Genomic DNA, 21,912 nt, shown 5'->3' on the forward strand with positions numbered 1-21,912 from the left:
GCTATACATTACACCTCAAAAGTTAAATAAATGGGACCCAACAGTATCTGACAGATGTTTGCGATGTAAAAAAGAAATGGGAACAACAATTCATGCAATCTGGACATGTGAGAAAGTAGAAAAATTTTGGGAAGATCTAAACCAAATATTAAATAAAATTACAGAAAACAATATACCAAAAAATCCAGAGATCTTCCTCCTAAGTAACATAAAAAACAAAGAATTTGGAATTGATTTGGATGGTGCACAAAAAAGATTTGTTAAGATAGCTCTAGCCATAGCAAAAAAATGTATTAAGTTAACCTGGAAATTGGAAGAGAATTTGAAAATACAACAATGGTATATAGAAATGAATAACTGTATTCCATTAGAAAAAATAATATATAGTTTAAGAAATAATATTGAAATATTTGAACAAATATGGGAGCCTTACATGAAACACAATAGAGAAAACCTACCGGGGACATTCATTACCTAAATTAACGAAAGGAGAAGGAAATGAAAAGAATTGACTCAGTGGAATTTTATTTATTTTTATTGAATGACAACATTGTTTGACTGGTTTAATGTATCTTGGAGTTTGTACTTTAAATGGATGGGGGGGAGGTAGGGAGGGTGGGATGGGAGGAGGAGAAAATGACTGTATATATTTGAAAAGGAAAATGTATGTATCATGGTCAATGTGGTTTATGGTGTGAAAAATAAAAAATTTTTAAAAACCCCAGGGTCACAGCACATTTAGGTAAAAGCCTGGTTTTATTTTCACCTCATGTAACACGAGTACTTTTATACATTTTCCATGCTGTCGGTAGGAGAAGTACGGAATAAACCATAATCTTTGAGCAGAATCCTAGAGGGGAACATAGCCTGGGGGAAAAAAAAGGTTGAGAATAGCCGTCCCAAGGAGTTGTCCGGATCATTGGAACCATGATGTTTATTCCTTCTTCAGTTCAACTCGTCTTTACAATCATTCATTTCTATTTTTGAGTTTGCTTCTTTGTTCACTCCCTGCACAAGGGCCAAATAGAATTATGGAGGTTTTCACTCAAAAGGAGGGTATTCTATCCACGACAGTCACTGCTGCCATCAGGAAAGAGGTATGGGTGCCACAAGACCCCAAAGTACTAGGTTCAGAGGCTACTCCTCAACCACAATCTCAATCAAGGACTCTTACTCTTCATTGTTATTTTATTCCTCTCTGTATTGCAGTTTGTTTACATATGTACATTGAGTACGTTATATTTGCATTACCATTCAGTGGTAATTCTGCCTCGTCCACAGGAGAAAGAATCTCAGAATATTACGTATGTATGAAGTGTGATGAAGGGTTCCCATCTGATCCAAAATAACAGCAATTGCTTCTCACCTGGTGATACTGCTCAACCCTGCTGAATTTGATGAGCAGGTTGTTTGCTACCTATATGTACCTCCTTGCACCAATGTCCTTTAGAGACAATAAAGTGCCTTTATTTGTAGTAGACATGTTAGCTTCTTTTGTACATGGAATCTCCCATTAGCAGCAAAATGATAATGACCCAAATGTTATGTTCCATGTTTTTTTTTGACAGAGTAAATGGGTTCCTTTGCATCCACAATAAAAGTAAATGGCCCTCTGTAAAAGACACAAGGCCACAACATTTTAACTTGGACAATCTGAATCAATTCAGAGGCCACTCAAGAACACATGGACGCACCAAACTTCATGAGAGCTCCTCACCATTCTCACTCTGGCTGACATTTGACCTTCTTCTGGCGTCCAAATGTGGAGCACCAACTTCCTCCAATTTCCCCAGTGGATCACTCGGGAAATGTCTCTGCTAAACTAGTTTCCAATTAGACCCAAGAGAAGTTCAGTAGTTCCATTAATTTCAAGGTGACAAATGACTCCATAGACTATCGGTTACATTACATGTTTTCGATTAATCGAGTTAATTTAAATGTAGTTAATTGTTAATTTTTTTAATATTTAAATATATTTTAGGTTAAGTGTTTCCTAACATTTAAAAAAATATTTTATAAAAATGTTTAAGAAAGTTTGAATTTTTTAATAGCATTTTTAATAGCATAATTAAATTTTAATTGAAGACTTTTCAGTGTTTGTTAATGTCAGAGACATGCAGTTTTCTCAGCAGTCAAGTCTGAGGACGTGGCTCAGAGCATTTCAGACCAGGCATATTTACAGTGGGAAGACCTTTCACTGGTCAGGAGCTGCCAAGGATCCAAGTCATCACAGGTTTAGAGGGGAGCAGCAATTTAGTGTGGATTGCTATGCAAGTGAGCGATTGTATGGAATCAGTGTTTCTGAACTGAATGTACTATTAGCTTTAGATCTGGCCTGAATGATGGAGCCTCTGACGGTGGAGGATTCCTCAGCACAGCACCTGAGCACCACCAAGTCGGAGAGAGAGTACAGCAAGAATCAGTGAAGTTTTCTCAACTCTCAGGCTGGGAAATCTACATCTTCTCCAAAGTACAATGGGCTTGCTGAAATCAACAGGAGATGTTGTCTGTGGGGAGAAAGGCAAGTCAAGGACTTATTTAGTTTTAATAGTTTATAATTGCATGTATATTAATGCATGTTTACCTGTGTCTGAACAATTCTTTGAAAATTTTCGATTCAGAAGGTCAAAAAAACAGAAATGCTGTAGGAACTCAGCAGGTGTCACAGCCTCCATAGGAAGTAAAGACATTTTACCGACGTTTCAGGACTGAGCCCCCCCCCCCCCCTCCTTTGAGGTGTGAGTAAAAAGCAGACAGGCACCCGAATTAAAAGGCTGGGGAGAAGGAAAGACAGGGCAGGAGCACAGACCCACAGACAAAAGATTATAATTGGACAATAGGCATCTGCAGAGCATTAACGTTGACTTCTCCAGTTTCCGTTAGCCCTCCCATCTATCCCTAATTCCCCTTTCCTCTAGCTCTCTTTTTCCTTTTCCCTCTATCTACTCTCCTCCAGATCTGCATTCAGAGCCACCCCTCCCCCTATTAATTGTCACCTTGCCTCCTATCCATGTCCAATGATCGCCTTTTGTCTGTGGGCCTGCACTTCTCCCCTGCCCTGTCTTTCCTTTCCCCTCAGCCTTTGAATTCAGGTGCCTGTCTGCTTTTTACTCACACCTTGAAGAAGCGCTCAGGCCCGACACATCTGTTATATATCTTTACCCACTATGGGTGCTGTGAGACCAGCTGAGGTCTTGTGCACCATTTCTGTGATTTCAATATCATCAGACTGTCTGCAGACTCTTGCGTTTCACAAATTGACTCCACTACAAATGCAAGAATTTATAATTGGAAAAAGTAAAAGAAGTGCATGCAGTCCTAATATTTGTTACTACCACTTATTATTAGCATTTAGGTTGTCAATCCATTTGGAAAAAAAACTCACATTTGTTTAATTAAATAGATTTAGTATTTTGATAAAGGATGCTTGCTCAACACACAATAACAGGGAAAATTGTGTTACATTATGGTGCCAAGCACAATTCTTGCTTTTATTCCAAACAGAATCATTCAGAAGGCTAATCAGCCCATCAAGATATTACATTCATTCAGGAGCCAGGAGATGTGGTTCTGAATAACAACCAAGCCAGAGTCAGTCTAAGATTGACAGATTTACATCTCTGATTTACATCAGATAGCTTCATGACCACTGTCACTAATATTGACATTTTAATTCCAGATTTATTTTATTAAATTGATTCAAATTCCCAACTGCCTGGTGGTACTTAAACGCAGATCTCCAAATCAATGGTTCTAACAATGGAGACTAGTTTAGCAACCAAATGACTATAATAATCTACTTGCTCGATATTACCATTAAAGGTTGATTAGTGAAGAATGTGCCATTGGGCATCAACACAGAGCTTAAATCTTGTGACAGACTTGGCTCAATGTTAGTTCTCTCATCTCTGAGCAAAGGTCTCACTCCAGAGACTCGAGCATATTGTCTAGGCCAACTCTTCAGTGCAGTATTCAGATTGATATATAACCATATAACAATTACAGCACAGAAACAGGCCCTTCTCGTCCACACTAATCCAAGTACCCTCCTCTAATCCCACCTACCAGCACCCTACCCATATCCATCCATCCCCCTCCCATCCATATACTCATCCAACTCTTTCTTAAATGACAAAATTGACCCTGCCTCCACCACCTTTCCCACAAGCCCATTCCACACAGTAACCACTGAGTAAAGAAGTTCCCCCTCATGTTACTCCTAAACCTTTGCCTGTCAACTCTCAACCCATGACCTCTTGTATCCATCTCTCCTACTCTCAATGGGAAAAGCCTTTCCACATCAACTCCATCTATCCCTCTCATCATCTTAAACACCTCTATCAAATCCCCTCTCAGCCTTCTACGTTCCAAGGAATAAAGACATAATTTGCTCAATCTTTCCTTGTATTCCAGATGCTGAAACCCAGGCAACATTTTTGTAAATCTTCTCTGCACTCTCTCCATCTTGTTAATATTCTTCCTATAAATCGGTGACCAGAACTGCACACAGTACTCTAAATTTGGCCTCACCAATGCCTTGTACAGTTTCATCATTACTTCCTAACTCCTTTATTCTATGCACTGATTTATATAGGGAAGCATACTAAAGGCCTTCTTCACCACCCCATCCAATGTGCTCCTACCTTCAGGGAACAATGCACCTTTATTCCTAGATCTTTCTGCTCCACTGCATTCTTCAATGCTCTCCCATTTACCACATATGTCTTGCTTTGATTATTCTTTCCAAAATGAAGCACCTCACACTTCAACTCCATATGCCATCTTTCTGCCCACTCCTTTAAGCAGTTTAAAGCCCTCTGCAATCTTTGAAAACCCTCTTCATCATCCACAATTCACCCTATTTTAGTATCATCTGCATATTTACTAATCCAATTTACTGCCCCATCCTCTAGATCATTAATATATATGACAAACAGCAATGGTCCCAATACTGAACCCTGAGGTACACCGCTTGTCACTGGCCTCCATCCTGACAAACAATTACCTACTACTACTCTCTGGCACCTTCCTTCCAGCCACTGTTGAATCCATTTGACTATCTCCAAATTAATACCCAAGGACTTGGCCTTCCTAACTAACCTCCCATTAACTTCATCGAAGGCCTTACTGAAGTCCATATGGACAACATCCATTGCTCTACCCTCATCAACATTCTTAGTCACCTCTTCAAAAAATTCAACAAGATTGGTCAAACACAACCTTCCACGCACAAATCAATGTTGAGTGTCCCTAATCAGACCCTGTCCCTCCATATACTATCTCTAAGAACGCTTTCCATCAATTTACCTACCACAGACGTCAAACTTACAAGCCGATAATTGCTAGGCTTACTCCTCGAACCCTTTTTAAACAAAGGAACCATATGAGCAACACACCAATCCTCCGGCACTATACCCGTCTCTAATGACATTTGAAAAATCACTGCCAGAGCCTCTGCTATTTCCTCACTAACTTCTCTCAAGGTCCTGGGGAAAATCCTGTCAGGACCTGGAGACTTATCCACCTTTAGATGTTTCAAAATCTCCAGTACTGCCCCTTTCTTAATCACTATAGTCTCCATATTTACCCCCTTTGCTTCCTTTACCCTGCACAGTTCAATATCCTTCACCTCAGTAAATACTGAGGAAAAGAAATTGTTCAAGACCTCCCCCATCTCTTTTGGCTCCACACACATTTGTCCTTTCTGATTCTCTATTGGACCAATTTTATCTCTCACTTTCCTTTTGCTATTTACATATTTGTAGAAACCCTTTGGATTTATTTTCACCTTGCTTTCTATAGCCACCTCATACCTTCTTTTAGCTTTCTAATTTATTTAAGATTCTTTTTACATTCATTATAGTACCCAAACATCTTTTTTCCCCTGTTTCTTATATTTATTGTAGTACTCCCTCTTTTTTCAAATGAAGTTTCCAATATCCCTTGAGAACCATGGCTCTCTCAAACTTTTGACCTGACCTTTCAACCTAACAGGTATATAAAGATGTTGTACTCTTAAAACCTCTCCTTTAAAAGACTCCATTTCTCTATTACATCCTTCCCAGAAAACCAATTGTCCCAATCCACCCCTTGTAAATCCTTTCGCATCTCCTCAAACCCAACTTTTCCCCCACTCAAAAACCTCAACTCTGGGCCCAGACTGATCCTATTCCATAATTACCTTGAAGCTAATGTCATTATGATCACTGGTCCCGAGGTGCTCCCCCACACATCCCTCTGTCACTTGACCCATCTCATTCCCCAACACCGCTCCCTCTCTAGTTGAGACCTCCACGTATTGATGTAAAAAGCTATCCTGCACACATTTTACAAACTCCAACCCATCCAGCCCTTTCACGGAATTGATCTGCATTTATTGGTTGAGTCATCAAATCAGTTTAATCTGGGACAAATATTGCATTGTTTGGTAGGTCTAATGGGCAAGAGAAATGTTGACTGTAAATGGCAGGATGGCAGGACCCTTAGGAGCTTTGATGTACAGAAGGATGTTGGAATGCAAGTTCATAGCTCTGAAAGTGGCAACACTTTTTGATAGAGTGGATAACACCAACATGTTGAATAAATTCAGCAGATCACCCAGCATCTACAACAAGTAAAGGGTGACCAACGTTTAGGGCCTGAGCCCTTCATCAAAGTATGTTGGTCAAATAGAGAGGTATTGGATGCTTGCCTTCATCAGTCAGAGCATTGAGTGTAAAGGTTGGGAAGTCAGTAAAATAAATTTATAAAGACGCGGAGTTTTAGTCGCCACATTGCAGGAAGAATGTGGAGGCTTTAGAGGGTGTGCAGAGAGGTTCATCAGAATGTTCTTTCCTCTAGAACAGGGATGGGCAACTCATATACCACCTTACGTAATCCCTATGTAATAGGTGCTCTGATTAATAAGGGATTGCTTAAAGTGGTATGTGAGTGGGAAGGGAAGGTTGAGAATCACTGCTGTGTAGACCCAATTGTTACTAAAATATTTTGCTTGAGAAAAATTGTCATTGGCCCATTTTCTTTGGAGTTCTGAAACCATGCACCTAATGAGTCAATTAGGGACAATTAAAACAGTCATTTTCAAACTTTTTTCTCTCTGATCACATACCACCCTTAAGCAATCCCTTACTAGCACTTATGGCATAGGGAATACTTAAGGTGGAATGTGAGGTTTTCTTTAAAAAAAGGTTGCTCACCTCACCTACAGAGCATTGGAAACTGAGGAGTGTCCTGACAAAAGTTTCTAAAATTACATGAGGCACAGAAAATTAGATAGTCAGACTCTTTTCCCATGGTGGAAATAGAAGGCATAGATGTCAGGTGAAAGGAGCAAAAAAAAAAAACAAAAATGCAACAACAAAGCAAAAATTAAAAAAGAACAGTAGTGTGTGCCTTAGGTGCCAGGAATGCACTGCTCAGAAACTAAGAACAGGGTGGGCAGGAAAGAGAGATGGCAGCGTGACTCAATTGGGCGGGGGGAGAGGGGGAAAGAGAGACAGCAGCGCGACTGGAAGGGGGTGGATACGGTAGCACAATTCAGGTGGGAAATCTTGGGCAGCTGGCTTTTGTTCTAAAATCCAGGAAATTCAGAACACACTGTCCCCCAAGGGTTCCGGATAAAGGATTGTGTACCTGTATTGGTAAACAAGGAATAAGCAGATAGTGGGGGTCTCACAAAGTAAACAGAACTGCTGGAGAACCTTAGCTTGTCACTCAGTGTTCAGAGAAAGGAAAAGGCAGTTGACATTTCAGGCCTGAGCCTGCTTTGAGTGTGTTGAAGGTCAGACAGATGCTTGAAATAAGAAGTTGTGGGGGGGGGGATAAGAAGGAGCAGGTGGGAAGGGGAAGAGGAGAAAGGAGCTGAGATGATGGGGAAAGGGGTAAAGAGCTGAGAAAAATAAAAGACAACTCTCTGATAGAAAGAAAGGAGGGGCTGGGAGTTGGAGGAAGGAGTCAGAGTGATGAAGGAAACAGAGTCCAGGGGAAGGGGGTTAAATGAAAGTTGAGAAGTCCATATTGATGCCATCTGGTTGGAGACTGCCAGGATGGAATACAAGGTGCTGTTCTTCCAATTCAACCCGACAGCACACGTGGCCATGGATAGACACATCAGTACGACATTGGGATGTGGAATTGTGGGTTGGCCACTGGGAGGTCCTTGTTGTTTCAGTGAATTAAATACAATTCACTTCTGCATTGACTTAGGAGAGGCTGACAACTTAACTAGTGTCCTTGGGTCCTCTGCAGTGCTTGTCAACACATTGTAGCGATCAAAAATTCCTTTTCAAAAATTATAGTAGAGCCAGCTGCAATAGAGTTTTTTTTTAATATATAAACACTGTTAATTTTGTTTCCAAAAACAAAGAAAAAATTAGATTTATTCAGTACCTTTCATAACCCCTTCAGAATGTCCCCAAGGGTATTTCAATGTTTTTATGCTTTGGTCACTATTTCAAAACAGAGCAAAATTTGTATACAGCCAGCTCCCACAAGGACCAAGTGTTAATGACCAGGTAATCTGTTTTTATAATGTTAGCTATTAAAAATCACTCTGCAGAGAACAATGAAGACAGGGTCAAGCCCAAAACCAGTAATATATCTTTACCTCCTATGGAGGCTGCGAGACCTGCTGAGTTCCTCCAGCATTTGTCTTTACATTCTGCAGAGAATTCCCATTTACTTTGTTAAAATGGGACTACAGTAAAACCCCTGTTACATTCACAAACATAATGCAAGTTTTTGACGTGGCTTCATTTGAGTCTGTCTCTGGCCATTTCTGCTCTCTACCTGCTGCTGAATCTTCCCCTTTTTCTTCTGTTGTCCCGTTACCTTCTGTTTCTTCTCAGCTTTGCTCTTGCTGGTTGTTACCACAAGTTGGGACATTGCACTAAATGATAACTGCAGGCTGCGCAAATATCCATAAAACAAAACTACAATAAAACCTCTGCTCTCTCGAATTCAAGAAACCGGCAAAAAAAAACAGTAAATAAATAGGGAAAAAATACACAAGTTTCAAATTGGCGTCCCTCACTGTTAGTTCGCCAAGCACACATCATGCAGTCTGAAAGATTCGAAAAGCAACTAAAAGATTCACTTATCCTGCATCTACCAATCCTCATAGGTGCCAGATACTAGGGATTTTACTGTATTTTACATTTACCTCCAAAATAACATCCCTGATAGAGCAGCTTTCCCTCAGCACTGCAGCGTGGAACTAAATTTTTATGTTAAAGCCTCTCAAGTGGCATTTGAATCCATAAGCAATCTCCTAATTTCATTTAAAAAAATTCTGATTCAACACTCCTGAATTCCACAAAATTAGGGTCGACTTCTGATTTAGTTTATTCAACTGTGATGCATTAATCATTTCACCTCACATCTTTTCGGTGGTGGAGAAGCTAATTCTATCAACATGGACTTGTTTAAACACCAGGGTAATGAACCACCCAGCAATATTCCACACTGTTCCAGTCATTACCCAGAGGTTGAAAGAGGCTCCTTGCTATTACATAACCCTGTATTCCATGTTTAAGATAACAATATTAGAAAGCAAGATTGATCATTTCAAAAGAAAATAAACTGCCAAATCATATCTTGACACTTTTAATGGTGTGACTGGAATGTGTAACTGCAATTCCCTGCTGTTGTCTGTTCTAATTTCTCCTTATGACGCCTGCTTGATCAGAACAGCAGGGATCAACAGTCTGTTTAAGACTTTTTGTTTTGCATGTGAACTTTGCAAATAGAAGAGAGCTGTCAGCTTCTGCTGAATGAAATACTCTCAATATTAGCAAACTCAACTGGAGCATCAAACTGGCCCAGATAACAGCAAGTTGCAAAGATGATGTGTACTCTTTACCAACCATTCTACAGAAGAGCATTTACTTACATGGAGAAATCCTTCAGCACTCAATTTGCAGAGAAAAATCACACCAGTGTTTGTAGGTCAGCGGCTGAATGAAAGACCCAATTCTTTGGAGCTGAGTGTCTGGAGGAGGTATTAGTGGCAGACAACATCCTTATACACATTCAGTCCATTTTTTCCTGAGTGTTTTGATGCCAGAGAGGTAGTGACAACTGAAGTGAATGTTCTTCTCACCCTGAAAGTAATTTACAGCAGAATTAAAGACATGCCATTGAAATCAATAAGTAACAAGAGCCTTATTGGACACACATCATGGACAAGGTACCATTGCTTGCAATTTCTTTAGGCACATTAAACTGTCACTGAGCGTATACCTGTATGTGATTGAAAGGCCTTGCACATGAAATTGCTCACGGGAGCAAATCTATTCATTCACAGAGTGTAAAGGGTTGGGGTTTGTAATTAAGATACTGCCAGGGAAGGGGAGGTAGGAAAAGAAATTGAGAATTGGATTAGCAGTCAAGCTGTGGGATGTCAGAGAACAGCACAGTGGTACACATAGTAGAGACATTGCCTTTCAGCACCAGGGACCCAGATTCGATCTCAATGCAAGGTGTCAGGAGTTTGTACACTTCTCCCTGTAGCAGCATGGGTTTCTTCCATTTTCCTCTAATATCAACAAGGAGCAGGTTGGTATTTTAATTGGTCATTGATAGAATCTGGAGCAGTTGATGGGAATATGGCAAGAATGGAATGGATGCAGGATTAGTGCCATGGGTAGCTGACTATCTGTGCACACTCAGTGCGGTGAAGGGCCTCTTTCCACATTGCACCTTTCCACGACTCCAAGCTGGGTCCAGGGAGGTGTGGGAAGGTTTAAATGTACAGGTTCCTCAGCAGCAAGGAAGCAGTCAAGTGGGTGGGAAAACCCATGACTCAGACCCCCTGACTGCAGAGTAGGTGCAGAGATGATCCCTTTCATCTCATGACTTGTGTCTGAGTAGCATAGGCCCTTCATGAACTCGTGCAAATGAATTTTGGACAAGTTGCAGAGGATGCAGAACATATACTGAAAATTGCACAACCAAGTGATTGAGTTTACTTGGATTAAGTTTCTTCAAGTCGCACAAAGCCATTGTGCAATATGAAATTTTTAAAAAATCTCATTTAAAATACTTATTTACCCAAAATTGGCCACACAATTTTATGTACCTATGTAACTGCACCAAGCAGAATTTCAGGCATTGGTACAATGATGTACATGATAATAACCTCTCATTCTCAGAGGTTCTGGCATCCTTTCCTGTCCTCTGATATTTTGGTCTCTATAAATATGAATTATGTTACAGTCTAGGTTTTTTGTCATCTACTACTGAGACATTGCAGTCCATTTAAAACCTAATAAGCAGGCAAAATTTGGGCAAATTTCTGATCAAATAGCTTAACTGAAGTTGAAAGAGAGACACAGAGTTTAGGTCCTAAAATAGAGATTTAAGAGTTGGTGAACTGTGTTCTCTTAATATCACCAGGACAGGGATGGAGCCAAGGGTTTTCAGTTCCCCAAAAGCAGACATTATTGCCTGCTTAATTTCTCCATGAAAACTAACCACTGATAAGGAGAGGATTGAGAATCCAGATTTCCTTTGCTGTCAACTAATGCCATAAATCACCTAATTATAGTCAAGTCTTGTTAAAACTTATAAACAGCATATTTGTATCTTTGACCCAATACCTCTAACAGGTCCATTGTAATGTAGCTAATCTAAAACCCTGTCAGATGTCAGAACATGGCATCTACTTAACCTGAACTTAATACAATAATACATCAAAATCCTTTCACCCACTCAAATTACAACAAGACCAGCCAGCAATCAGCTCAATGGATCATCCAATGTGCAATTAATTTTTCACCTCTTTCCATTTGAAATAGAATTTTTATTTATTTATTTATTTTTATTTTTTTTTAAACCAATTCAGACTTTAGTAAACTGATTTTTTTTTCAGATTTCAGACTTATTGTCAGATTCTTGGAGTGCAATGGTGTATTCAATCTGATGTTTTCAAATACAAAATTGTTTTGAAAGAACAACCTTTGACAAGAAGAGGTATTCTTTCGATTGTAAGCTCAATATACGATCCTTTTGGAATACTGGCACCAATAGTATTAATAGCCATGAAATTCTGCAAGAATTGTGCAGAAGAAAATTTGGATGGGATGAAACTATTCCAGATTCCATCGCACAAGATTGGATGAATTGGATTGAAATGTTAGAAAGTTTTGAAGTCAACAAATGTTTTAAGCCCTTAGATTCTTTACTCTTTAGGCAAGGCAGAATTACCACTCAACATACATATGTAAAGAAATAAAGACAAGTAAGAAAACTAAGCGTACAAGACAGAGAGAAAAAAAAGTTAATAAAGTGTAAAGTTAAGAGTCCTTAAATGAGTCCCTGATTGACTTTGTGGTTGAGAAGCAGCAGCTGTTCTTGAACCTGGTGGTGCAAGTCTTGTAGCACCGATACTTCTTTCCTGATGGTTGCAGTGAGAACAGAGCATGTGCTGGGTGGTGTGGATCCTTGAGGATTGCTGCTGCTCTCCAACAGCAGTGTTCACGTTGGTGGGGAGGGCTTTGCCTGTGATGCCCTGGGCTGTGTCCACCAACTTTTGCAGGGTTTTACATCCAGGGTATTGGTGTCCCCATACCAGACCATTGTGCAGCCAGTCCACACACTTTCCACCACACATCTGTGCATTTATGGAATATGGAATTCCATGGAAATTAGCAGCATCCCCAATTGCCCATGAACTGTATGACATTCCGAGGCAATCCAGAATCAATGTTGTTAAGCGATTGGAGTTACAACCCAGATTCAACATTCAAGATTCAATTTATTGTCATGGAATAAAAACAGTATCATGCAAAGCAGGCAGATTCACCATCAGCAGAAATTACCTGAAGTGCCTCTTATAGTCAGGGAAAGAGAAGCAAATGAGAGTTCCCCCAGAGTCCCCAAGTGTCCATGGATTTGCTTCCATTGCTCCCACAGCCTCTGCAGCCACACAGAGTCCAGTCCATTGGCAACCAGAGCTCCAGATTTGAACCTCCAATGCTATTAGGAATCCTTCAATACCCTTGGCACTCTCTCATATCCTGGTTCTGATACCTGGAATCCCTTCATCCATTTTTGAGCCAATCTCCAGCAGTCCGCAGACTGGTACGGGGCCCACAGCCAGCATGGGTTCCTCGCCTAGAATCACCGGTAGCCCACTGCCTGTGGGGTTCCTTCAGATGCAGAACCCTTCATTGGTCCACCACCATGGTCACCGTCCCATGGGTTTCTCAGATGGGGTGGTCTCCCGATTTTCTGGTGCCCTGCTCCAGTCCCCTCTGCTTCCCTTCATGGCTGCTGCCAATTATAGGCACTGTGGTCTTGGGTCCAGACCCCAGGTTTTAAATAACACTACAGTCCATTCCTTGAACAGCCTGTACGGAGCTGACTGTAGGTTGTCACGCCAAAGGAAATGGGAGAATGACAATTTTTCTCAAGCCAAATATTTCAGTAACAATTGGGTCTAGAGCAGTGACTCTCAACCTTCCACTCACATAACACCTTAAGCAATCCCTTACTAATCACAGAGCACCAATGGCATAGGGAATACTTAAAGTGGGAAGCGAGTAGAAAGAAAAAAGGTTGAGGACCAATGAGAGGTTTTATGACCCTCCAGTACTTATGGCCACCATTACTCACAACCATCCTTTCCTTTTAGTCCAGATTGTCTTATTTTTTGGTTCATTGGAGGTTAACATCAACATTTATTGTGCATCCCTATAAATGTACCTCAACTCTGTGGATCACACATTGTAAGGTAAAAACATCATGAGATGGGACCGGAGAAGGAGTCACCCAGTACTAAGGAGTAACAGAATGCAGATGTGACCTTGAACACTCAAGATAAGCTTTGCACTAACAAGAATGATGTGCAGGAAGCTAGCAGAGAAGGATAGCAACAGTTTATTCATTGGACAATGTCATGGTATGATCATTTACTAAGTACATATCCTGAGGTATAAAAAAAACACCACTTGCTGATAACGGCAGAATGCGCCTTCTCCAACTAACACTGTTAGTTGCAAGTGTTACAATCCGGCAATAAAGAACAAAGAACCTTGATTTCGACTCAGTCTGGTGTTTGACTCACTCATTCATGAGCAAAGCAGACCTAACAACATTTAGGCTAGACCAGTTGTGGCCAATTTCTACCTTGAGGAACATCAGTGAACCAAATGGGCTTTTACAAAAATCCTGAAGTTTTACGGTTAATGATTAGTTATTTTGCAAAATTCATACTTGGCCAACTGTTTAATTTGAAATGGTCAGCCACTATGGTGGGATTCAAATTGGCATCCCCTAATGGCCCAGAGCTTGGATCCCCCAGTGGCCATTCATTTCAATTCCCTTGCTGACCTGCCTATCCACAGTCTCACATACTACCAGACTGAGGCCAGCCACAAAATGGAGGAACAAAACCTCATCTTCTGCCTGGACACCCTCCAATTGGATTGCATTAAAACAGACTTCTTCAGTTTCTGTTAAATCCCTGCTCACCACCCCCCCTCCCATTTTCATCCCCATCTCCTTTCCTTGAGCTCTGTCTCTCTTCCTTCCCTCCCCCATCTCCTTTCAGAACCAAAAATCAATTCTCACCTTCTCTTTCATCATACCCAATTAACACTTTGTTGGCCTGGACTCCTTCCCCTCCCATTCTTCAGACATCTGGTTGTTTATTCTTTTGCTTCTACCTTGAAAAGGGCACAGGCCCCAAATATCTTTACCTCCTATGGACCTTGTGAGACCATTTGTGTTCCTCCAGCATTTACTGTGTGTTTTTACTCCAGAATTCTGATAACCAGTTTATTAACTCAACTTTTTTTTCCTATAGTATATTTAATAAACCAAATTTAATATTACCAGATGCTGAGGCTAATTATTCTGCTTCTATCACACCAAAGACCAGACCTAAAAACTGGATTTTTCAGAATATTTATTCCAAGCCTAGACTGGATTTCCATCACCTGGAGGGCCAGTGGGCAAATCAGTCATCTTAAAACATTCAAGATCTTGCAGAGAATGTAGATGAATGCTACGAGTTGAGGGGCATTTACTGCTAGCATTTTCTCCCACGTACAAGTTACATTAGGCCACCTCTTATCAGAGCCGGTTTTGAATCGTCCACGTGGTTGGCAAATTAGGCACTGCCACAGGAAAATGCAGTCATTTTCCCTCAGGACATATTTGTGATAATTGTAATCTAGGAGAAATACAATAACCATAACAGATACAGACATGAAACTAATCTTTAACCCTGAAGTTCACATTTACAAAGCAAGTGACAATTCCTGGTGTTTTGCAATATTGTAAAGATGCAAACCAGAGGAATATAGTTCAAAATAATAATGCTACCACAGATGATACTAATTCTCTAATTAAATCATGGCCCAAGTGCTAATCTTCAAAGCCACCCATACCTTTCTGCTTACTTTGTCCAGTTTTAGTCACCTCCCAGTACCTTTTAATCTGTTGCAATCTAAACATTCCACTCCTGGCAAATCCCTCCAATGTTTGTTCTGGAGTTTTTCCACAAACCTAAATTTACTTCCGGTCCACACAGGCTGCAATTTCAGAATAAGCGTATTTGCTCTGTCACAGGATCTCCAGCTTATAGCCTTAACAGATGCATTCAAAGGTATAAGTAGCATAATAGCTATTAGACTTAATTAGTGGCTTTAATTAATAAATTAGAATCATGTGTTCAAATTTCATCATAGCCAGGAGGGGGGATTTTAAAATAAATTGATTTTGGAATTGAAAAAAAAGTAACAAAACTACAAAAACTAGAATCAGTTTCAGTATCTGGCTTAACCTACACGTGAAACCAGACCCATGGCCATATGGTCTTACTGTTTCAATAGACCTGATAAACTATTCAGTTCACGGGTGTTAGAGATAGACAGTAAGTACCTGCTGGCACAATCCACATCCTGTGAGAGAAGAAAAATGTTAGCCTACATATTATTTTGTTTTGCTCTGATAACATTAAGCATTGTTGAGAAGGTCTATTGGAGAATTTACGCAGCACAATTTAGAGCGGTGTCTTTTCCTGGTCCTGAAGATTAAATTTATGTATGTGGGGTGTTATTCCTTCATTATCTGAAAGCAAGGTCTGTGAACTGATAGGCATGAATTTCAAGAGGAATTGTATATAAAAGCAGAAAAGTGATGTGGAGACTTTATAAGGCTTTGTTGAGATTTCACTTGGAGTACTAAGAGCAGTTTTGGGCTTTACATTTAAGAAAAGATGTGCTGATGTTGGAGAGGGTTCAGAGGACATTCAGAAGGATGATTCTGGGAATGAAAGGGTTATCATATGAGGAGCATTTGACAGCTCTTGGCCTGTATTCATTGGAATTTAGGGGTTGGGGATTTAAACATTTCAAATGTTGAAAGGCATAGACAAAGTAGATGTAGAAAGGTTGTTTCTCATGATAGGAGGGCACAACTTCAGGACTGAAGGGTGACTGCTTAAAACAGAAATGTGTAGGAATTTCTTCAGCCAGAGGGTGGTGAATCTGTGGAATGTGTTGCCACAGGTGGTTGTGAAGGCCAGGTCATGATTAACAGGGCATCAAAGATTATGAGGAGAAGGCTGGGCAGTGGGGTTGAGTGAGAAAATGGATCAGCTCTTGATTAAGTGGTGGGGCAGATGCGATGGGCAGAATAGACTATTTCTGCTCCTATGACTTCTGGTCTTAAAAATAAATAGTGAGATGGCATTATAAATGAATACAACATCTGGAAAATTGCTATGAAAAACTACTTTTTAAAAAATTGTTTAAACAGCTCAAGAAGAAATATGATTTGCCTAACAAGAACTTCTTCTGTTACCTTCAGTTAAGATCCTTTCTTAAGGCCAGTTTGGGCCCTGAAATTACTTTACTGGGACTCACTGAAGTGGAGAAACTGCTTCATGAAGGAAATGTATATAAATTTATTTCTAGAATGTTCTTCTTACTGATGAATGAGGGCCCAAAGCCAGGTTTGCATAAGTATAGAGTGAGATAGGATTCAGATTTGAACATAACAATTGATGAGCAACTCTGGTCAGATCTATGTCAAGGAAGTTTGTTGACTACCACTATAGACTGGTTCACTATAATTTTCTTCATCAGCTGGACCTCACCCCACAGAAACTATATAAATATAAACCTGAGTTGTCAGAGATGTGCTCTAGGTGTGTTATCGAGGTTGGCTCCTTTTTACACTCTACCTGGCTCTGCATGACGTTGGGACCCTTCTGGTACAACCTCTGTAACACCCTGACTAAGATCACAGGAGTCACCTTCCCAGTGGACCCAGAGCTTTGCTTACTGGGGAACTTTATGAGTTTTGATAGATTGCTAACTAATTTCCAAATAAAATTTACAGAAATTGCCTTGTGTGTGGCCAGGAAATGTATAGCAGTGACATGGAAATCTGGCTCCCCTCTCCTCATTGATACATGGTCTTCGGAAATGAATAGCTGCATTCCTCTTGAAAAGATCATATATAGTCTTAGAAAGGATATAACACCTTCCTGAAAATTTAGCAACCATGTCTAGAATATATTGGCACTTCATTGACGCCAGCATAGGGTTGCGATCACTTCTGGCTAGCCAGTAGACCTCAGTAAACAATATAATCCTGTGGCAATATCATGTCTCTATGTTTTCCACTGTACCCACTGACAATGGGATTTTCTGTTTTCATTTTGTTTTTACTTTTTGTTTTATTCTTTGGCTTGGCTTCACGGATGAAGATTTATGGAGGGGTAAATGTCCACGTCAGCTGCAGGCTCGTTTCTGGCTGACAAGTCCGATGCGGGACAGGCAGTCACGGTTGCAGTGGTTGCAGGGGAATATTTGTTGGTTGGGGTTGGGTGTTGGGTTTTTCTCCTTTGTCTTTTGTCAGTGAGGTGGGCTCTGCAGTCTTCTTCAAAGGAGGTTGCTGCCCGCTGAACTGTGAGGCGCCAAGATGCACGGTTTGAGGCGAGATCAGCCCACTGGCGGTGGTCAATGTGGCAGGCACCAAGAGATTACTTTAGGTAGTCCTTGTACCTCTTCTTTGGTGCACCTCTGACATGATGGCCAGTGGAGAGCTCGCCATATAACATGATCTTGGGAAGGCGATGGTCCTCCATTCTGGAGACGTGACCTACCCAGCACAGTTGGATCTTCAACAGCGTGGATTCGATGCTGTCGGCCTCTGCCATCTCGAGTACTTCGATGTTAGGGATGAAGTCGCTCCAATGAATGTTGAGGATGGAGCGGAGACAACGCTGGTGGAAGCGTTCTAGGAGCTGTAGGTGATGCCGGTAGAGGACCCATGATTCGGAGCCGAACAGGAGTGTGGGTATGACAACGACTCTGTATACGCTAATCTTTGTGAGGTTTTTCAGTTGGTTGTTTTTCCAGACTCTTTTGTGTAGTCTTCCAAAGGCGCTATTTGCTTTGACGAGTCTGTTGTCTATCTCGTTGATCCTTGCATCTGATGAAATGGTGCAGCCGAGATAGGTAAACTGGTTGACTGTTTTGAGTTTTGCATGCCTGATGGAGATGTGGGGGGTGCTGGTAGTCATGGTGGGGAGCTGGCTGATGGAGGACCTCAGTTTTCTTCAGGCTGACTTCCAGGCCAAACATTTTGGCAGTTTCCACGAAACAGGACGTCAAGCGCTGAAGAGCTGGCTCTGAATGGGCAACTAAAGCGGCATCGTCTGCAAAGAGTAGTTCACGGACAAGTTGCTCTTGTGTCTTGGTGTGAGCTTGCAGGCGCCTCAGATTGAAGAAACTGACATCCGTGCGGTACTGGATGTAAACAGCGTCTTCATTGTTGAGGTCTTTCATGGCTTGGTTCAGCATCATGCTCAAGAAGATTGAAAAGAGGGTTGGTGCGAGAACGCAGCCTTGCTTCACGCCATTGTTAATGGAGAAGGGTTCAGAGAGCTCATTGCTCTATCTGACCCGACCTTGTTGGTTTTTGTGCAGTTGGATAACCATGTTGAGGAACCTTGGGGGGCATCTGAGGCGCTCTAGTATTTGCCAAAGCCCTTTCCTGCTCACGGTGTCAAAAGCTTTGGTGAGGTCAACAAAGGTGATGTAGAGTCCTTTGTTTTGTTCTCTGCACTTTTCTTGGAGCTGTCTGAGGGCAAAGACCATGTCAGTAGTTCCTCTGTTTGCGCGAAAGCTGCACTGTGATTCTGGGAGAACATTTTTGGTGACACTAGGTATTATTCTATTTAGGAGAATCCTAGCAAAGATTTTGCCTGCAATGGAGAGCAGCGTGATTCCCCTGTAGTTTGAGCAGTCTGATTTCTCGCCATTGTTTTTGTACAGGGTGATGATGATGGCATCACGAAGGTCCTGAGGCAGTTTTCCTTGGTCCCAGCAAAGCTTGAAAAACTCATGCAGTTTGGCATGCAGAGTTTTGCAGCCAGCCTTCCAGACCTCTGGGGGGGATTCCATCCATACCTGCTGCTTTGCCACTTTTCAGTTGTTCAATATGTCTCTTCCAGGGTGAGGACCTCGTCCTGCTCTAGCCTTAGGGGCTGTTGAGGGAGCTGGAGCAGGGCGGAATCTTGGACTGAGCGGTTGGCACTGAAAAGAGATTGGAAGTGTTCTGACCATCGGTTGAGGATGGAGATATTCTCGCTGAAGAGGACTTTGCCGTCTGAGCTGCGCAGCGGGCTTTGGACTTGGGGTGATGGGTCGTACACAGCCTTTAGAGCCTCGTAAAATCCCCTGAAGTCGCCAATGTCAGCGCTGAGCTGGGTTCGTTTGGCGAGGCTAGTCCACCACTCATTTTGGATCTCCCGGAGTTTGCGCTGAAGATGGCTGCATGCACGACGGAAGGCTTGTTTCTTCTCTGGCCAGGACGGCTTTGTAAGGTGAGCCTGGTGGGCAGCTCACTTCTTTGCCAGCAGCTCCTGGATTTCCTGGCTGTTTTCGTTGAACCAGTTCTTGTTTTTCCTGGAGGAAAAGCCCAGTACCTCTTCAGTGGATTGCAGTATGGTAGTCTTCAGCTGATCCCAGAGGGTTTCAGGGGACGAGTCCGTGAGGCGGATTGCATCCTCGGGCTTTGAGGTTTGCCTGGAAGTTTCCTCTCACTTCGTCTGACTGCAGGTTTCCAACATTGAACCTCTTTCTGGGGGCTATACTGTTCCTGGGCTTTGGCTTGAAGTGAAGGTTGAGCTTGCAGCGAACCAGCCGGTGGTCAGTGTGGCATTCCACGCTGGGCATGACCCTGGTGTGGAGCACATCTCGTTTGTCTCTTTATCGCACCAGGACGTAGTCCAGGAGGTGCCAGTGTTTGGATCGGGGATGCATCCAGGTGGTCTTAAGGCTGTCCCTCTGCTGAAAAAGGGTGTTTGTAATGACAAGCCGCTGTTCTGCGCAGAACTCCAACAGGAGGCGCCCATTGTCGTTGCACTTGCCGAAACCATGCTTGCCCAGGATTCCTGGCCAGGTTTCTGAGTCTTTGCCGACGCGAGCGTTGAAGTTGCCAAGGATGACAACCTTGTCGGCTATAGGGGTGCATTGAATGAGGTTGCGCAGGTCAGTGTAGAACTTGTCCTTTTCTGCTGGTTCCGCCTGGAGGGTTGGAGCATAGACAGTGATGAGGGTGATGCGACGCTTGTTTTGAAGGGGGAGTCGCATGGACATGATCCGGTCCGAGTAGCCTGTAGGGAGGTTTTCGAGTTTGGAGGCAATGGAGTTCTTGACCATGAAGCCTACACCAGATAGGCGTCATTCATCCATAGGCTTGCCAGACCAGTAGAGTGTGTAGCCCGCGCCACGTTCTTGGAGGCTGCCTACATCTGCAAGGCGGACTTCACTGAGAGCGGCTATGTCGATGTCAAGTCTGAGGAGTTCATGTACGATGAGGGCAGATCGACGTTCAGGTCTGTCGGCCTTGTCTAGCATGGTTCTGAAGTTCCAGCATGCTAGCTTGAGTTTGTGAGCATCTTTTGAGGGGGAGGACATGGAGGGGGAGGACGTGGAGGGGGAGGACGTGGAGGGGGAGGACGTGGAGGGGGAGGACGTGGAGGGGGAGGACGTGGAGGGGAGGACGTGGAGGGGGAGGACGTGGAGGGGGAGGACGTGGAGGGGGAGGACGTGGAGGGGGAGGACGTGGAGGGGGAGGACGTGGAGGGGGAGGACGTGGAGGGGGAGGACGTGGAGGGGGAGGACTGGAGGGGGAGGGCGTGGAGGGGGAGGGCGTGGAGGGGGAGGGCGTGGAGGGGGTGGACGTGGGGGGGGAGGACGTGGGGGGGGAGGACGTGGGGGGGGAGGACGTGGGGGGGAGGACGTGGGGGGGGAGGACGTGGGGGGGGAGGACGTGGGGGGGGAGGACGTGGGGGGGGAGGACGTGGGGGGGGAGGACGTGGGGGGGGAGGACGTGGGGGGGGAGGACGTGGGGGGGGAGGACGTGGGGGGGGAGGACGTGGGGGGGGAGGACGTGGGGGGGGAGGACGTGGGGGGGGAGGACGTGGGGGGGGAGGACGTGGGGGGGGAGGACGTGGGGGGGGGAGGACGTGGGGGGGGGAGGACGTGGGGGGGGAGGACGTGGAGGGGGAGGACGTGGAGGGGGAGGACGTGGAGGGGGAGGACGTGGAGGGGGAGGACGTGGAGGGGGAGGACGTGGAGGGGGAGGACGTGGAGGGGGAGGACGTGGAGGGGGAGGACGTGGAGGGGGAGGACGTGGAGGGGGAGGACGTGGAGGGGGAGGACGTGGAGGGGGAGGACGTGGAGGGGGAGGACGTGGAGGGGGAGGACGTGGAGGGGGAGGACGTGGACCTGTCCTCGGGCATGCGCAAAGGAGCTTTTAGGTGGAGTGCAGTGCGCGCAGTACTGGCCCCACCCTTTACACCCATGGTTCGTGTGCCGTGGCCAAGCAAGCTAGGATGTGGCAGCGAGGACCTTGGGTCGAGGCCCCGGTCCGGGCAGAAAGAAGGAG

General features: G+C 43.4%; 1 long non-coding RNA gene across 1 annotated transcript in view; it reads right to left on the minus strand.

The window, feature by feature from the left end:
- Positions 1-2,340: 2,340 nt before the first annotated feature.
- The window catches only part of LOC138756484 (uncharacterized), a 49,495-nt gene continuing 29,923 nt past the window's right edge, over positions 2,341-21,912 (minus strand). The window contains exons 2-3 of the long non-coding RNA XR_011353090.1: positions 9,890-10,100; positions 2,341-2,507 (exon numbers count right to left, since the gene is read on the minus strand). This is a non-coding gene — a long non-coding RNA (uncharacterized lncRNA). The remainder of the gene's footprint in view (positions 2,508-9,889; positions 10,101-21,912) is intronic.

The sequence above is a fragment of the Narcine bancroftii genome, chromosome 3, assembly GCF_036971445.1.
Source record: "Narcine bancroftii isolate sNarBan1 chromosome 3, sNarBan1.hap1, whole genome shotgun sequence".
NCBI lineage: Eukaryota > Metazoa > Chordata > Chondrichthyes > Torpediniformes > Narcinidae > Narcine > Narcine bancroftii.